Source organism: Candoia aspera, chromosome 1, assembly GCF_035149785.1.
Source record: "Candoia aspera isolate rCanAsp1 chromosome 1, rCanAsp1.hap2, whole genome shotgun sequence".
In the NCBI taxonomy this organism is placed as follows: domain Eukaryota; kingdom Metazoa; phylum Chordata; class Lepidosauria; order Squamata; family Boidae; genus Candoia; species Candoia aspera.
The window spans coordinates 162,886,192-162,902,339 of record NC_086153.1 but is presented as its reverse complement, the minus strand read 5'-3'; the positions used below and the strand labels follow the sequence as shown (position 1 = coordinate 162,902,339).

Genomic DNA, 16,148 nt, shown 5'->3' with positions numbered 1-16,148 from the left:
TCAAAATCTTGCAAGATGATGCTGTAAAGGTAATGCGTGCTATATGCCAGCAAATTTGGAAAACACAAGAATGGCCATCAGATTGGAAAAAATCAACTTATATCCCCATACCAAAAAAGGGAAACACTAAAGAATGTTCAAACTATCGAACAGTGGCACTTATTTCACATGCAAGTAAGGTAATGCTCAAGATCCTGCAAGGTAGACTTCAGCAATTAATGGAGCGAGAATTGCCAGATGTACAAGCTGGGTTTAGAAAAGTCAGAGGAACTAGGGACCAAATTGCCAATATCCGCTGGTTAATGGAAAAAGCCAGGGAGTTTCAGAAAAAGATCTATTTCTGTTTTACTGACTATTCTAAAGCCTTTGACTGTGTGGACCATAATAAACTGTAGCAAGTTCTTAGCAGTATGGGGATACCAAGTCATCTTGTATGCCTCCTGAAGGATCTGTATAACGACCAAGTAGCAACAGTAAGAACAGACCACGGAACAACAGACTGGTTTAAGATTGGGAAAGGAGTACGGCAAGGCTGTATACTCTCACCATACCTATTCAATTTGTATGCAGAACACATCATGCAACATGCTGGGCTTGAGGAATCCAAGGCTGGAGTTAAAATCGCTGGAAGAAACATTAACAATCTCAGAGATGCAGATGATACCACTTTGATGGCTGAAAGTGAAGAGGAACTGAGGAGCCTTATGATGAAGGTGAAAGAAGAAAGTGCAAAAGCTGGCTTGCAGCTAAACCTCAAAAAAACCAAGATTATGGCAACCAGCCTGATTGATAACTGGCAAATAGAGGGAGAAAATGTAGAAGAAGTGAAAGACTTTGTATTTCTAGGTGCAAAGATTACTGCAGATGTCGACTGCAGTCAGGAAATCAGAAGACATTTAATCCTTGGGAGAAGAGCAATGACAAATCTCGATAAAATAGTTAAGAGCAGAGACATCACACTGACAACAAAGGTCCACACTGTTAAAGCAATGGTGTTCCCCATAGTAACATATGGCTGCGAGAGCTGGACCATGAGGAAGGCTGAGCGAAGGAAGAGAGATGCTTTTGAACTGTGGTGTTGGAGGAAAATTCTGAGAGTGCCTTGGACTGCAAGAAGATCAAGCCAGTCCATCCTCCAGGAAATAAAGCCAGACTGCTCACTTGAGGGAATGATATTAAAGGCAAAACTGAAATACTTTGGCCACATAATGAGAAGACAGGACACCCTGGAGAAGATGCTGATGCTAGGGAGAGTGGAGGGCAAAAGGAAGAGGGGCCGACCAAGGGCAAGGTGGATGGATGATATTCTAGAGGTGACGGACTCGTCCCTGGGGGAGCTGGGGGTGTTGACGACCGACAGGAAGCCCTGGCGTGGGCTGGTCCATGAAGTCAGGAAGAGTTGGAAGCGACTGAACGAATAAACAACAACAAAGGTGGTACTGTTACTTGGATTCATGAGCTACATTAGAAAATCAGAACATTAATGACTTGGAATTATAGAGAAGTGTTACATATTGAACTGACACATTTTGTCTGTCTCTTTTTCACTACTTACATTTTTTATATAATTAGCAGTTTGTCACCTAACCTGGTGTTTTTAATTAACTCAAAGACACAGTTTGGTGGTGGTGATGATGATGATGATGATGATGACGATGACTGTTATTACTTATTATACAGAGAATGTCACAAGAACTGAAGTCCATTTTTAAACTACCTTTTATCTCAATTCCACTTTTATCATGCTTTGCAAAGCACCATGTAAGCTTTGGAATGTGTGAATAATCATAGCACATTTCCCCCAAGACACTACACCAAAACATGCTTGGTGGAGGAGACTGAAAGCATCACAAATACACATATGGAAGTGAAGGAATCTAGAAGCTGGGTTATGGTTCATCTTACAAACGAGGCAGAGCACACAACTTATAAGGCATGGGAGGAGCTATAAATCCAACTGCAGGTGTCAAGTCCAGGTCTTCTTTTGATATTCCAGGGGGTGGTTGGAAAGGGAATCTCTGCAGGAGGCTGGTAAAGAACAGGAAGAGCTCCATTTTGGCAAGTGTCTCACCTAAACATATTCTCCAACCTGTAACAATGCACAAAGAGAAGGAAACAGGGTTCAGTGGTTATTTAATGACAGTTTGCACTTCCTGCCATGAAATGGTGGCTCAGAGATGACAAATCACGTGCCTGAAAACAAGCTAAAATGAAATTATATAATGGAGGTTAATTGTATAGGAAACATAGTAGTTTTAAAACATGAACCTCCAGTAGATACCTTCTACACTGAATCCCTAAAAATAGTTTGAGCATCCCATTATAGATAGTTACATTTTCTGCCACATTTTAGAATGATGAGTGGATTATCCTGACGATTTTCTTGCAACTAATGTTCTAAGGAAGAGACTGTTATTGAAACACCCATTCACTATATACAAATATGATAGAAGATGTTGCCTGCAGAGAAAGGCAGGAATGCTTCTTTTTTCACAAATTTTCCTTCAGAGTCAAGAAAATGCTCAGGATAAAATTTATAAGGTTTCTCCCACTGAGATTCATCATGGAGCACAGATGAAAGCAATGGAACTATGTGCATACCCTGCAAATCCAAATTAATGACTTATTAAACAATTAACATCCCTCTTTGGTATATTCATTAATATGAAAATTTATAAAGCATCCCAAATACGTGAATTTTCCAATGTGATGGAAATGTGATTTAAATTTCAGGCATATAGAAATGTTGAACTTTAATAGCTTTTATGGCAAAGATATCCAACATATCAAGAGGACTGGAAGATATGATTATCTGGTTGGACTTGATAATTAAGAGAGTCTACACTAAGCTACACTGAGTGAACAAAGCAGTTCTATCAGACTGATCACCTTGGGAATGAAAAAGCCTTTGAAAGTTATATCCACTGTAGTTGCACATGCTACATTTCCTGGAACAATATCAGCAAACCTTTGAACTTCATGGATTACTGCATCGGTGTAGGGCATTTTTGTTCGATGTTCAATCCTTGGCTGAGCAGACCCAATGATTCTTGAGATTTCTTCATGGACCTTATCTAGGAAAATAAAGTAATCATAAGATGCATGTTATTGTTTTAATTTTGCATTAAACCCTAGAAACATTTAACTGTAAAGGACAGAGTATCATGAATTCAGATCCCATTCGAATTGAGAGAACAAGGGCCCAAACCTGTGTGGGACGTCCAGATGCATACATTTATCAGTCCAGAGAATACTTTTTGGAGTCCAGACTCATATAGGAAGGAAACAGGAGCTCCAGCTGAGCACTGATGTGGACTCTAGATTCAAGCAATGCAACTCCAATATCCTTCACCATTGCACTTTTTTTAAAAAAATAAGAGATGACTAAGAACTTAAATGTAAAATCCATTACACACACATGTATTTTGTACTGCAAATCTGATATTGCATAGTTATGGCCTTTTATATGCTAGTATTTCCCTTTTTAAATATGTTTTCTTTCTTGATTTAATCGTTGATTTACCTTTGAGTTTACTTTTTCAAGCCATAGAAAGAAATGCAATTTGTGTAATGCCCAGAGATAGGAAAAGTTCACCAGGAAATGTGACACCCTCACCCCAGGTTAAAAAAATTGACCATGCTGCATAATATATTTTATATATGGGAACCATTTTTGCTTGAATTTGGTTTAACTTTTATTGTGAATATATGCTGTTAATTTTGCCATTGCTGCATATTCTTCAAGGTTAAATTCCTAGTCAGATATTGTCAGAATTGTAGCTTTTTTCCAGTGTTGGGCAAAATTTATTCTTGCTGCCATGAGCATGTATCTCAGTAAAGTATGATATTTCTTGTTGATGTTTTCTAATAAAAGTTGTGATTTCATTTCAGTTTTAATTTCCAACGTTTTCTGAAGTTTATAATATATATCTTTCCAGTACTTTTGAGATTTTTTTACATGTCCATCACACGTGGTAAAATGTTCCTTCTGTTTCATGGCATTTCCAACATTTATTGCTATATGATTTATCGATCCTGGAGATTATTGACCATCTGTAAAACATTTTCTACCAATTTTCTTTTAGATGGTAGCTTGGGGTAAATTTTATGAAATTGGTCCATGATTTTTTCCACTGTTGTTCTGTAAATGTTTCTTTAAATTTTTGCATCCATTTCATCATACAGTTTTTTATTTGTTCTGTCTCTGTGTCATATCTTTGTAGGAGTTTATATATGAGCTCTAACAAATGATATTTGGTTTGTATGTGTTTCAAATTCTGACATTTTTATTGTCCCTCCATCATTGTTAAGATCAGATTTCACCCTTCCAGCAATTTTAAATACATCAGCCACAGTGTATTCCAGCCTTCCCTGAATAATTCCTGCTGTGTCTTTAATCTATTCATTGAGTCTAAGTAGACCATGTCTGCATATGTGATTACATTTATGAAATAAATGTTACAAGACATTCAATAAACTGGAAAAAGCTCTCATTTGCAATTTTCAGGATTTCCTGGATGATATGTTGAGGGATTTTGGCTGATGGGGAACCAAGAAATGTTTCCTCTGAATTAAATTTGACATTTGCTGTGGCCAAAAAGAAGGCATTGGTCTGCATCACTTCATGCTATGGACTTTAAAGAAGCAGCAGCTTCCAATATAAATCCTTCTCATACAAAAACCAGCAGAGCACTCCAGGCAGCAAGGTCAGAAGACCTACCCCATGGCCCAGAATATGTACTAATACGTTTTGACAATCCAAATCAGGATTTGGGACATCAGCAAAAATATGTTTTCCTATATTTTGTTTTCCAACAGTTTCATTCTAAACTTGGTGAACCTTTTGAGCAGCTGCAATTTAGATGTGTGCTATGGAGTTTTCTGAGGGAAGTGATTGTGTCATTGCAAATAGGCAGCCCAAGAGTGTTTTAAACAAAACTGGTTCTCACCTTCAGAATCAGTATGCAAAGAATTCCTCATTTTATCAGTAAATTGTGAAGTGTATTCTCTGACAAACTAAAGGTTAGAAAGGGAAGCCACTCCACCTGGATTCCTCCATTGTACCAGTTCACATGCAAATTAGGAATGTGCCTTTTGCCTGTCTTGCTAAACCTGAAGAGGAGTTTAAGTCTCTTCAGGCAAGTCTCAAGAAAATGGATGATCATGTTAATCTTTACAGCAAATAATTATTTGTTAGCACTTCAAAAAAGGATTTATAATACCCAGTTTGACTGTGTAATTGACATCCCAAAATATATTAAAAGAGTTATCACCAATTCTCAAGAATTAAACATAGTCCAGGACTTCTAACTGAATCACTTTAAACTGTTAACTAGTCATTTGATGTAGATTTCTGTTTTAGACATAACTGTTTTTTATGTTTACTGCAAAGAAATTTTACTTTAAATTTGCCCAAGCATTTTGATTGATTGATTGATTGATTGATTGATTATGAGTCATCAAGTCAGTGTTGACTCTTAGCTACTACACAGATAGACCTTCTCCAACCTGACCCTTCAGGTCTTCATCACAACTATAATCAGATCCATCCACCTTGCAAGTAGTCATCCCCTTCTTTTTATCAATGATTTGGATGAGGGAGTTGAGGGTATGCTTACCAAATTTGCAGTTGATACAAAGCTAGGAGGAGTGGCTACTACTTGGGAGGAGAGGGGAAAAATTCAAAAAGACTAGAAGACTAGAAGGCTAGAACCATGGGCAGAAACAAATAGAATGAAATTTAACAGGCAGAAATTTAAAATCATGCACTGGGTTAAAAAAATGAAAGAAATGTACAGAATGAGGGAAATCTGGCTCAAGAGCAGCACATGTAAGAAGGATTTGGATGTACTAGCTCAATGTGTCCCAACAGTGTAATGCAGCTGCAAAGAAAGCCAACGGCATCTTGAGGAGCATCAACAGGAGCATATTGTCCGGATCACAGAAAGTAATTATCCTGCTTTACTCTGCCTTGGTCTTCAGGATTCAGTTCTTTACACTCCAGTTAAAAAAGACATTCCAGAGCAAATCCAGAGAAGGGCTACCAAGATGAGACAAGGACTGGAAACTAAGTCCTACAAGGAATGGTTAAAAGACCTAGGTATGTTTAGCTTGCAGATGAGAAGGTTGAGAGGGGGCATGATAGTTGTCTTCAAATATCTGAAGGGCTGTCACTTTGTAGAGGGTTCAGACTTATTCTCACTTGCTCCAGAGGGTAAGATTAGAACGAATGGGATGAAACTTCAAGGATGCAGATACAGATAAGGCATTAGAAAGAACTTCTTGACAGTATGAACTGTCAATCTGTAGAACAGTTACTGCATGGAGCGTTTTCTTCCCCTTCACTGAAAGTTTTCAAACAGGCTGGATGGTCATCTACCGGGTATGATGTAATGAATTCTGCAGTGTGCAAGGGGTTGGACTTGATGACTTCTTAGGTCCCTTTCAACTCTATGATTCTGTGATTCTCTTTCCTTCCTCCTTTCTCAGTTTATAAATTTCTCAAAAGAGCTAGGTTTTCACATAATGTGTCCAAACTATGATAATTTGAGACTGGTAATTTATGCCTCAAGTGAAAACTCTGAACTGATTTGTTCTGTGATCCATTTGTGTTCCCCCCCTCCCTGGCTATCCATGGAATTCTCAGGAATCTTCTCCAACACCAAAGTTCTATCCTGCTTCTTCAAAGTCCAACTACCACTTCCATAAAGTGTCATAGGGAAAACCATTGCCTGCACAAATCTGAACTTTCTAGGTATAGACACATCACCGCGTATGAATATCTTTTCCAAGGTCTTCATTGATACCCTACCAAGTGCTATTCAATGATGTATTATTGACTGCTGTTTTCTTTAATGTTGACAGTTGATTCTAAAAGGCAGAAGCTATCCATTACTTCAATAACTTTAACGACAACTTTAAGATGTCTGCTATACCTGTTGTCATTTGTTTGGTCTTCTTTGTACTGAATCTTAGTCCCATTTTTTTCACTGTGTTCCTTGACTTTTATTACTCGAGCTTGCAGATCATTTGCATAGTGTCATCAGCATAGCATGATTATTGAATTTTCTTCCTCCAACTTTAAAACCACACTCATCTTCTTCCAATCCAGCCTCCCTTAATATTTATTCAGAATATAGGTTGAATAGATAAGGAGAGAGTATACAGTCTTGTCTTACTCCTTTGCTGACCTGGAACCAGTCGGTTTTGTCACGGTCCATCCAGATTGTACCTGCCTGACCCATGTATAGGTTTCTCATAAGGACAATGAGATGTTCTGGGATTCCAATTTTACTAAGGGTGTTCCACAGCTTGACATGGTCAGCACAATCAAAGGCCTTTCTGCAGTTAATGACGCATATATTGATTTCTTTTGGTATTTTTTAACTTTCTTAATCATCCAGCACGCATCAGCAATAATGTCTCTTGTTTATTAAGTTTTTTTTTTCCTAAATTCAGCTTGAACATCTGGCAATTCCCTTCTCAGATAGGGCATTGCATTACATTGTACTGGATAATCCTAAGCAACTTTCCTGATGTGATCCGCCCAAACATACTAGCTGCTTATTGCAGATGATACTACGACGGATAATCAAGGAATCATCACTTATTGAGGGTGATATATGTTAAGTGTAAACCGCCCAGAGTCCCTCATTTGCTAGGCTAGTCAGCATGATCCACCAAGCATTCCTACCTTTGGGAACTGACCAAAGTCACATATTGATTTTGCAGAACCTTTTTATGAGAGGAACATCTTGATTATGGTAGATTCCTTCTCAAAAAGAAGTAGTGCCAATACAAAACAAACAAACAAACTGCAGCATTACACCATATATTCACTAAATAGCTTTTGACCTGCCTGAAACTATTAATTCTGATAATGATTTTGCATTTATTTTAGTAGAATTGGTGGACAAAAACCTTATTTGAGCTTGCACCACTGATCCTCACCATCCTTCAGGAAATGGCCTAGCTGAATGAACGATACAGGTAACAAAGGATGCCCTACAGGAGCTATGCAAAGACTATACAATTCAACACATTACTCCCTGTTTGACAAGAAGAGTCAGCCATGAAAGGTTATTTTTGTAGTTCACTTATTTCATTGAATTATACTTTCATTTAACTAAATATTCAAATACTGAAATCCAACCAAATGAAAAGTGCTTACTTTGAATGTCAGGATACTTCATCATTAGTAGTACACCCCAGCGCAACGTGGTGGAAGTCGTGTCCATGCCAGCAGCAAATAAGTTATTCATAACAGCAATTAGGTTTTCATTATGAAAATATATTTCTGTCTTGTTTTTCTTCTCCTGCAATATATAAACAGTCTACCTAAGCATATTCAGTGTGCTCATATCAACTAAATAGCAGAGAGCTGGAGGACACTTAACAGCAGGAGTGTTTCCCAGAGCTTTGGAGTTCAGTCCCCAGGTTTCTAAATCAGTGACAAAGGATTGTGAGAATTGCAGTCCAAAACAGCCATAGAGTACTGAGTTCCCTATGATTTGTGATTCAGACATTCATAGGAATGGAAATAATGAGCATGAAATTCTAGAAAAAGTCTTCTAGAAATTCTTTCTTTCTTTCTTCTTTTGCCTGAAAGTCCCATGACTAGCTTACAGAGGTGAGTCAGTGAGTCTTTGCTTTCAGCCTAAAAATAAATGATAAGCAAAGGGGGCAACCAACCAACCAACCAACCAACCAACCCCACCCACATTTCTAAGAGTTGGAGATCTTAGAATGACAAGCTTCTGGGATGGAAACTCTTCCAGTCTTCTGATGGAATGACTACCAGTGTTGACACTTGAGTGAGGGCTAAAGGAAGCTTCTTCCACCAAAAAGGCCAAGGAAGATATCTCCTTCCTTCCTCTCCCTCTGCTTTGAAGCCTCAAAAACTGAGTTAAGTCGGTAAATGAAATAATCCCAGAGGGGGGAAAATATCTGGGGTAAGCATAAAAAAAGTCTCTCCATCATACTGAAACTTCTTCAGACATGAAAAACCGAGACAAATGAATTATTCAGTAATGTTTTCAAAAGGACCCTACGTTGAGTTCCCACATGACCAAAAATCATGATTTCATAATTGCCTGATATTCTATTAGTGCCTGGACAGGGCTTTCATTAGATAAGACTTTTACAACTACTTGCTACTTTTTTAAAGATGTCTTGAAAAAGAGATGTGACTTAGGAGGTAATTATTTTTAAAAATAGATCTCATTTCCATTGTACCTCAATCAAGGTCTAGTAGCAGGCATAACAGCTCAGATGATTACACCAAATTTAAAAATTATTATTATTATTATTAATCATAATAATAATAGCAACAGATTTGTTTAGATGGGCCTCATTCAAATTGAGCAAATTAATACTTTAGACAAATGTTTTGCTACAGGTAATTTACACTACATAAAGCATTTTACTATAATCTTCAAAATGTACTTTTACAGGAAACCTGCTTAGTTTTCACTTTAGAAGCTTCAATTGTCAGTGAAAGAATGAGATTTTATTTCCCATATTTAAATTTGTACCAGTAAGGGCCTGGAGGATCTTAATGAGCTAAAAGTATGAACGTGATATGAAAAGCTCAGTTGGAATTTCTGGCATACTTAAAATATTTCCTCACCTCTTCCTGTCGGACAAGAAATGAATCGATAAAACTCCTCTGGTCATTTTTATCCAGAGCTTTGAGGTGTTCTATGAAAGTGGCCTTTATGAAAGCATGGATTTCCTTTCTGTTATTCAGGATTGTGTTACGAGCACCAAAAAGGAAGCCAAATATGGGGAAGATATTATAGGGCTGGAAAAATACAGAAGGATAAAAAGAGTTAAGAAGAAACCCCAATACTTTCAAGACCTCTTCACGTGGACAATGCAAACATTTTTATTAAAACTGTTCACATTCCATAGTGGGAAAAGGTTGTTTTGCATGCATAAGCCATCAGTTTTTATCTGTCATAGTGAATCTTGAAACAGACGGAATACTAATCACAAATCCTACACTACATTAAATATGACACAGTGATACACAATAAACTCTTCTTAAAGTGGAAAAATAATTTACCAAGACATTAGGGCTTCCTGCCAGTTGGATGTTTTTATTGATTAGCTTTAGTAGTCTTTGAAATGTGGGATCTTCATACTCATATCACTTGCCAAGTAAAATGGACACTATGGTATTGCCGACAGCGGAATTCATAATTGCTGTGTTCTCAAATGGTTGTCCTATATAGCAAATATTAAAATTAAACAAAGCTATTAAAATAAAGTACAACTATGAAAGAACACCAGTTTTAAGGGCTCTTCAGTGCCTTAAGACTCCAAAGTCTTCCTGCCCACACCCACAGTACATTTCTCTAGGAAACGGATAGCCAGTGCTGGAGAATATGGAGATTTAGGCAAAGAAATATTAAATAGGATTTGAGTACATGAACTTCATGGGTGGCTCTAGAGGTAGGCTGTTAACTCTTCTACAGCAAATCCCTGGAGGTCTAGCTCTAGGTTTGAACCATCAGAAGGAAACATCAACCCACCTTCATAAGATTCAAATGTCTTTATCAGGATACTGCATTCCTCAATTATTTTATCCTCTATAGTCCTCTTGCCCATTCCATAGTCCCGTAATGCAGATAATGTAAACCGGCGCATCACTTTCCAATTCTCCCCGTGAGAAAAAAGGATACCTAAAGAAAAGGTGCAGAACTGAAAGACATGTTTGCACTACTGAAAATTTCTGCCATTGTAATGAAGAGAATGTGTGTGGAAGTTGTTTTAGCATTGCACAGAATCAGAAAGTCAGTGTGGGAAGTACATGTGAAATTTCATGTGAAACTTTTCTGTAACTCAGAAAATTACGTTTACAAAATCTATCCAGCTTGGAGACCAAATTGCCCAAGAGTGGTTGATTGCCCTATTGGAAATCAGGAGAAGTTTAGCTTGAAATTTTGCAGGATTGTCTTCAATTATCTTTCTCTCCTCTTCAGTCTTATCATATGGCAGGTGGGATCTTAGCTTCTATCTTGTCTCCTATGTTCTCCAACCCATTCTCCTACATCATTTCCATACTAAGCTTAGTAAGGAATTTCCATGGCTCTGGGCAGATATTGACAAGGAATACTGCCCCCTACATAGAATGAAAGAAGCTTACCAAAGCCTGCTGCAACTTCATCAGAAAGCTGGATATTTGGCCTCTCTGCAAATGCATCAGCTTGATTCACCAGAGCTTCCTTTACTGTTTTGTATCCAGTTAGTACCACCATTTTCTGGAATCCCAACTGAATCCTGAAGATTGGGCCATATACTTTTGATAACTAGAATTCAACACAAGAAAAAAAAAAAGTAGAGGTCATTCTGATCATCATGTAAACCCCTTTATGCACAAAAACAAGCCTAGATGTAAATCATGATTCATAGATCTAAGAGTAAAATCATGCCCTTTCTCTTATTGTCTGAAATCATACTGTGATGCTGCACTTGCTGTTCAGGGACCTGAAACCAAAGACCTGCTAGAACCTGGTAAAGATGGCAGAATTGCCTGATGGAGGCCTCTTCATTGAAAGCAGAGTGGGAAGTGGCAAAAATGGATCAATCCCAAATGATCTCACATAGAAATATACATCTGCCCAGAGTTGGGGCAGGGAGCACAGCAGGAGTCGAAGAGAATGGTGGAAAACCTGAGAACAATGGGAGGCAAAAGGAGAGGTTGGAGAAAGTGGCAAGAAGCACAGCAGAGGACAGAGGGGGAGATCAGGAATCCCACCCGTAGAGGTGGTGACCCAAACGAAACATTGGAGAAATGCAGCCAGACTGCAGGAGATAAGTCTTAAAGTAAGTCCACGCTGTAAAATCCAGCACTTTCTACAAGATAAATTCAAATTAATGAGTTCCATTTGGGGATATTATTAGTGCTTTGTATGGCCAAAACAGCCTCTGTATGCTTTGAAACTGTGTGGTCTAAAAACACTTCCAATACGTTTTCTATCACGTTATGTGCATGAATTTACTGATGCGGAAATTACAGGCAGAAGCCAGCCCTGCTTTTCAGCCCTTAGTAGTATCTTATCCTACAAAGAGTTTCTGCCTTTGTGGTTTCAAATGACAGATAGGTAGAAATTAATGGGGAAAAACAATATCTAACTAACCAGTGGTAACAATTCTTCTCATATGTTTATACAGCATTTGGCAATTATATCAAGTTTGCATATTCAGTTATAAAATAAACTTTAGTTTAAGCAAGGGTATTAGATGATTTCACTTTCCATTTATGCTTCAAAAACCTAGAAAATTAAAATATTTAACGTACTGTGCAGTATAAGTTGACTTTAGTCAGACATACAGTATATACTGTAACAGATTTACAAGTCAGGCTCCCAGAACGTAAAGTTCACATTGATCTATCTATCAGATATTCAAGAAATGCAACTTCCCTGGCCACTTGGGAGTGACACCTCTGAAGAAATTTCACCTGATAATTCCACAATCCATCCACAAATACTTGCAACACTTTTTATTATGACTGAATACAACATATGTCTTACAAGCGTAAATATTCAAGGACATTTGGACACCTTCAACTGAAATAGAAACCTCAAAGTTATCCTGATGCTGCAATATTTTAGCCTATTGGAGTGGTCAGTAGCTCCATGTGTGAATACTAAATAATAGCATCCCTATACCTTATGACCTAGATTAGTTTTATTTATTTATTTAATTTCTATCCCACCTTTATTATTTTTATAAATAACTCAAGGCAGCAAACATACCTAAGACTCCTTCCTCTCCTCTTTCCCCCACAACAGCAACCACCCTGTGAGGTGAGTTGGGCTGAGAGAGAGGACCTGGCCCAAGGTCACCCAGCCGGCTTTCGTGCCTCAGGCAGGACTAGAACTCTCAGTCTCCTGGTTTCTAGCCTGGTGCCTTAACCAATACATCCAAACTGGCTCTCCAAATACTCTCTCTCAGGTTCTTCCTCTTTAACTCATATAACTTATTTTAACTGCCATCTTTAATGTACAGTACATTTTATGTATTTTACATATGTGTGTGTATATACATACAGTATATACACACACACATGCATGAATACATAGGTACACATATACATATATACACATACACATACCGATACACATATACATGTATACATTTGGTCAAAGATGGTAATAAAGGCTTACCTACCTACCTATTCGCAAAAGGTGTGCTTTTTGCTGAGAACGAGAATGATTTGCAATGAATGTCCAATACATTGTATAAATCCATGAAGGGTCTGGATTTTAAAATGAATGTACCCAAGACCAAACTGGCTGCTTTGACAGGGAAAATGGAACAAACATTGCACCAAACCCTGCAGCACCCCACACAGTAGGGGCCAAGGGCGGGACCTCTCACTCCGATCAACACTGGCTGGTATTGGCCCTGCGGGAAGGAAGAGAACCAGCACAATACATTGCCTCCCACTCCCAATCCCCAGAGCCAATCCAGAAGGTTACCATGGTTGGCAGTATTGAAAGCTGCCAAGAGGTTAAGCAGAGCCAGGATAGATGCAGTACCCATCCTGCTCCCACCAGAGATCATCCAAAAGCACCAGAGATCATCCAAAAGCACAATCAATGCAGTCTCCATCCCATGTCCAGGCCTGAATCCTGACTGAAAGGGGTCCAGATAATCCGCTTCATCCAGCAGACACTTCATTCGTCTGCTGAAGCTGCTGTGTGACCACATTCTCCACATTCTCCATAACCTTCCCTAAAAAAGGGAGGTTGGACAGTGGACAAAAATTGTCCAATATGGTGGGATCCAGCAATGGCTTCTTGAGGAGAGGGTGAACGAATGCCTCCTTAAGAAGCAGAGGAACAGCCCCCTCTCTCAGGGATGAACTGACCACTGCTAGAACCCAACTATAAGTCACCCCCCTGGGCAGACAAGAGGAGCATGGATCTAATGAGGAGGTGGCTGAGCTCACAGTCATAAGGACCCTGTGCACTTCCTCAGGCCAAAAAAGTTCAAACCATTCCCAGGTAACAGGGCAAGACTGTACCCCAGGCAACTCCACAGGACCTGCATCAGTCTAGCTACTCCACGCTCCATGATGAAGTGAGCTGCAGCTCACAAAAGCTTATCTGTTAGCCAGGAAAGGTGCTGCCAGATTCTTTCTGATGTTATGTAATCTTCCAGATATTTTTGAATTCTTAATTTCCAGATGACAGAACTTGAGAGCTTGATATAAAATGTATTTAGTAGCAGGAACTGTTTCATTCAATTCTCAAGTTGTGCCTTTCCTAGAAAATGCAGTTAATCGATATTTTGAAATAGCAATTTATCTGTAATCAATTGTTTACATATTTTCCCAGAACAAAGTGTATTCTGTATTCCTAAGCATGTATAAAATTGCAAACTAAAAATAGTACAAGTAATGGCCTATATTTGAAAATGCATGTTGAATGCTAAAAGCTTTGTTTTGTTTCATAAACTTTTCCACCCAGAAATTGTATGTTGTAAGGTGAAATAGCTATGTGTATTTGAGAGTGCTGTGGATTCAATTTATTCCTTTGTGGATCTCTTCAGCTACCATAGCTGAGTTGTTGAATTATAAATAGAGCTGTGAGATTGGGGCAATAAAAATCCAGAGGTGTTAATTTTCTGTACTCTTTGCTTTCTGTACTCTAATGATCTTCTGGTACCCCAAATCATAAGAAGAGGGGGAACAAGACAACATATCAATTCTTGTTTGAATTCTTGTAATTTCTATTATCAATGCAGCAGGCATCTCCAGTTTTGGAAGTGAACTTCCTTTTATGTAGATAAGAGACTAATTTATCTAAAGAAAGAGTAGGATTGGAATCAAGTGATCTTCTAATCCCTGGGGGAACCATTGTTCTTGGTGCTCTCCCAAAAACTGCATGTTAGCACAAGCCCAAATGCATCAACATTCATCATGGTTAGTATTTCACCTTTCAGTTTGAAAGGAAATTTTCCATATGGCCCACAATGAGAAAAGCAAAAAGCCACTTGCTTCCTTACAAATGAAGGCTTACTTATGTAATTGTAACTGGTGACTTCAATGCAAGGCTAGACTCAAATGAGATCTTCTTTGACATGTTCCATCAACATCCTCCTGATTCAGATATACCTTTCCCTTTACTTACTCAGTAATCCAGGGATGAAATAGAGGACCATAAAGGGACTGTGTTTATTTCAAACATTTAATAGGCTAAATTTACAGTATATTCATCAGATGGATCAATCAGCAGCAGTGCTATACTGTGCTCCACCATCTCTGTAAGACCTCAATACCTCACACCCTCCTGAGCTTGCTGTACTCTTAATGGACATGATGAGACCTTCCAGTCAAACTGCCATGGAAAAGTCCTTTGCCAGTAACCAGCACAGATCAACTAAAAAGAAGGATGTTGGATATTTGTGCATTTGTTCATTTCTAATGGCCATAAAAATTATTGGAATATAATGTTTCCTATCCATTCCCTCCCAGAGATCTCTGTTGCCAAAGCATGGTATTCCTAAGGTAGGAAACCAAGTAATTTTGACACAGTGTAAGACAGTGGAGCAAGAGCCCTGTTCTACCACCTCTTGCAATGCACTAATTTTGACCTGAGGGAAAAATAAATTAACCCCTTGCCCCGCTTTAACAACAACCAAAAACCTCTCTCAATTTATCTGTCCATTGATAGGATTATGTCCACAAAAGGCACAACTAGGCCTGCCAAGATCTTGTAATTCTGCACATAACATAACATAGTTACAATCACCATTAAACAATAAAATAAAATCAGAATAGCTCCAAAATCTCTTGACCCGTTTTGTTGACATTTGGTAGTGTTCAAGAAATATCTAGTTGCTTCCATTGCCTTCAGTCACAATTTCAGTACTTTACCTTTAACATTGTTCTGTGGGGCCTTTTCAGATCCATAATGTGGAGATTTCCAAGAAGGGGTAAAATTCTTGGTCTTGGTGGAAGATTTTGGGGATTGTTATTCCAGGAACTGCTTGTTTTCAAAAGGAATACAGTCAGAAGAATAAAGAGGAGTGATATGGAAACAAGTTCAGTCCAATCCATTTCCTTTCAGTAAACAGTTTCTGTAGTACTTAAAATGAAAAATACAATAAAATTTGATCAAGGATAGTTCCTA

General features: G+C 38.3%; 1 pseudogene; it reads right to left on the bottom strand.

Annotated features, from left to right (window-relative positions):
• Positions 1-1,665: 1,665 nt before the first annotated feature.
• LOC134507072 (cytochrome P450 2K6-like) lies at positions 1,666-16,148 on the bottom strand (annotated as a pseudogene).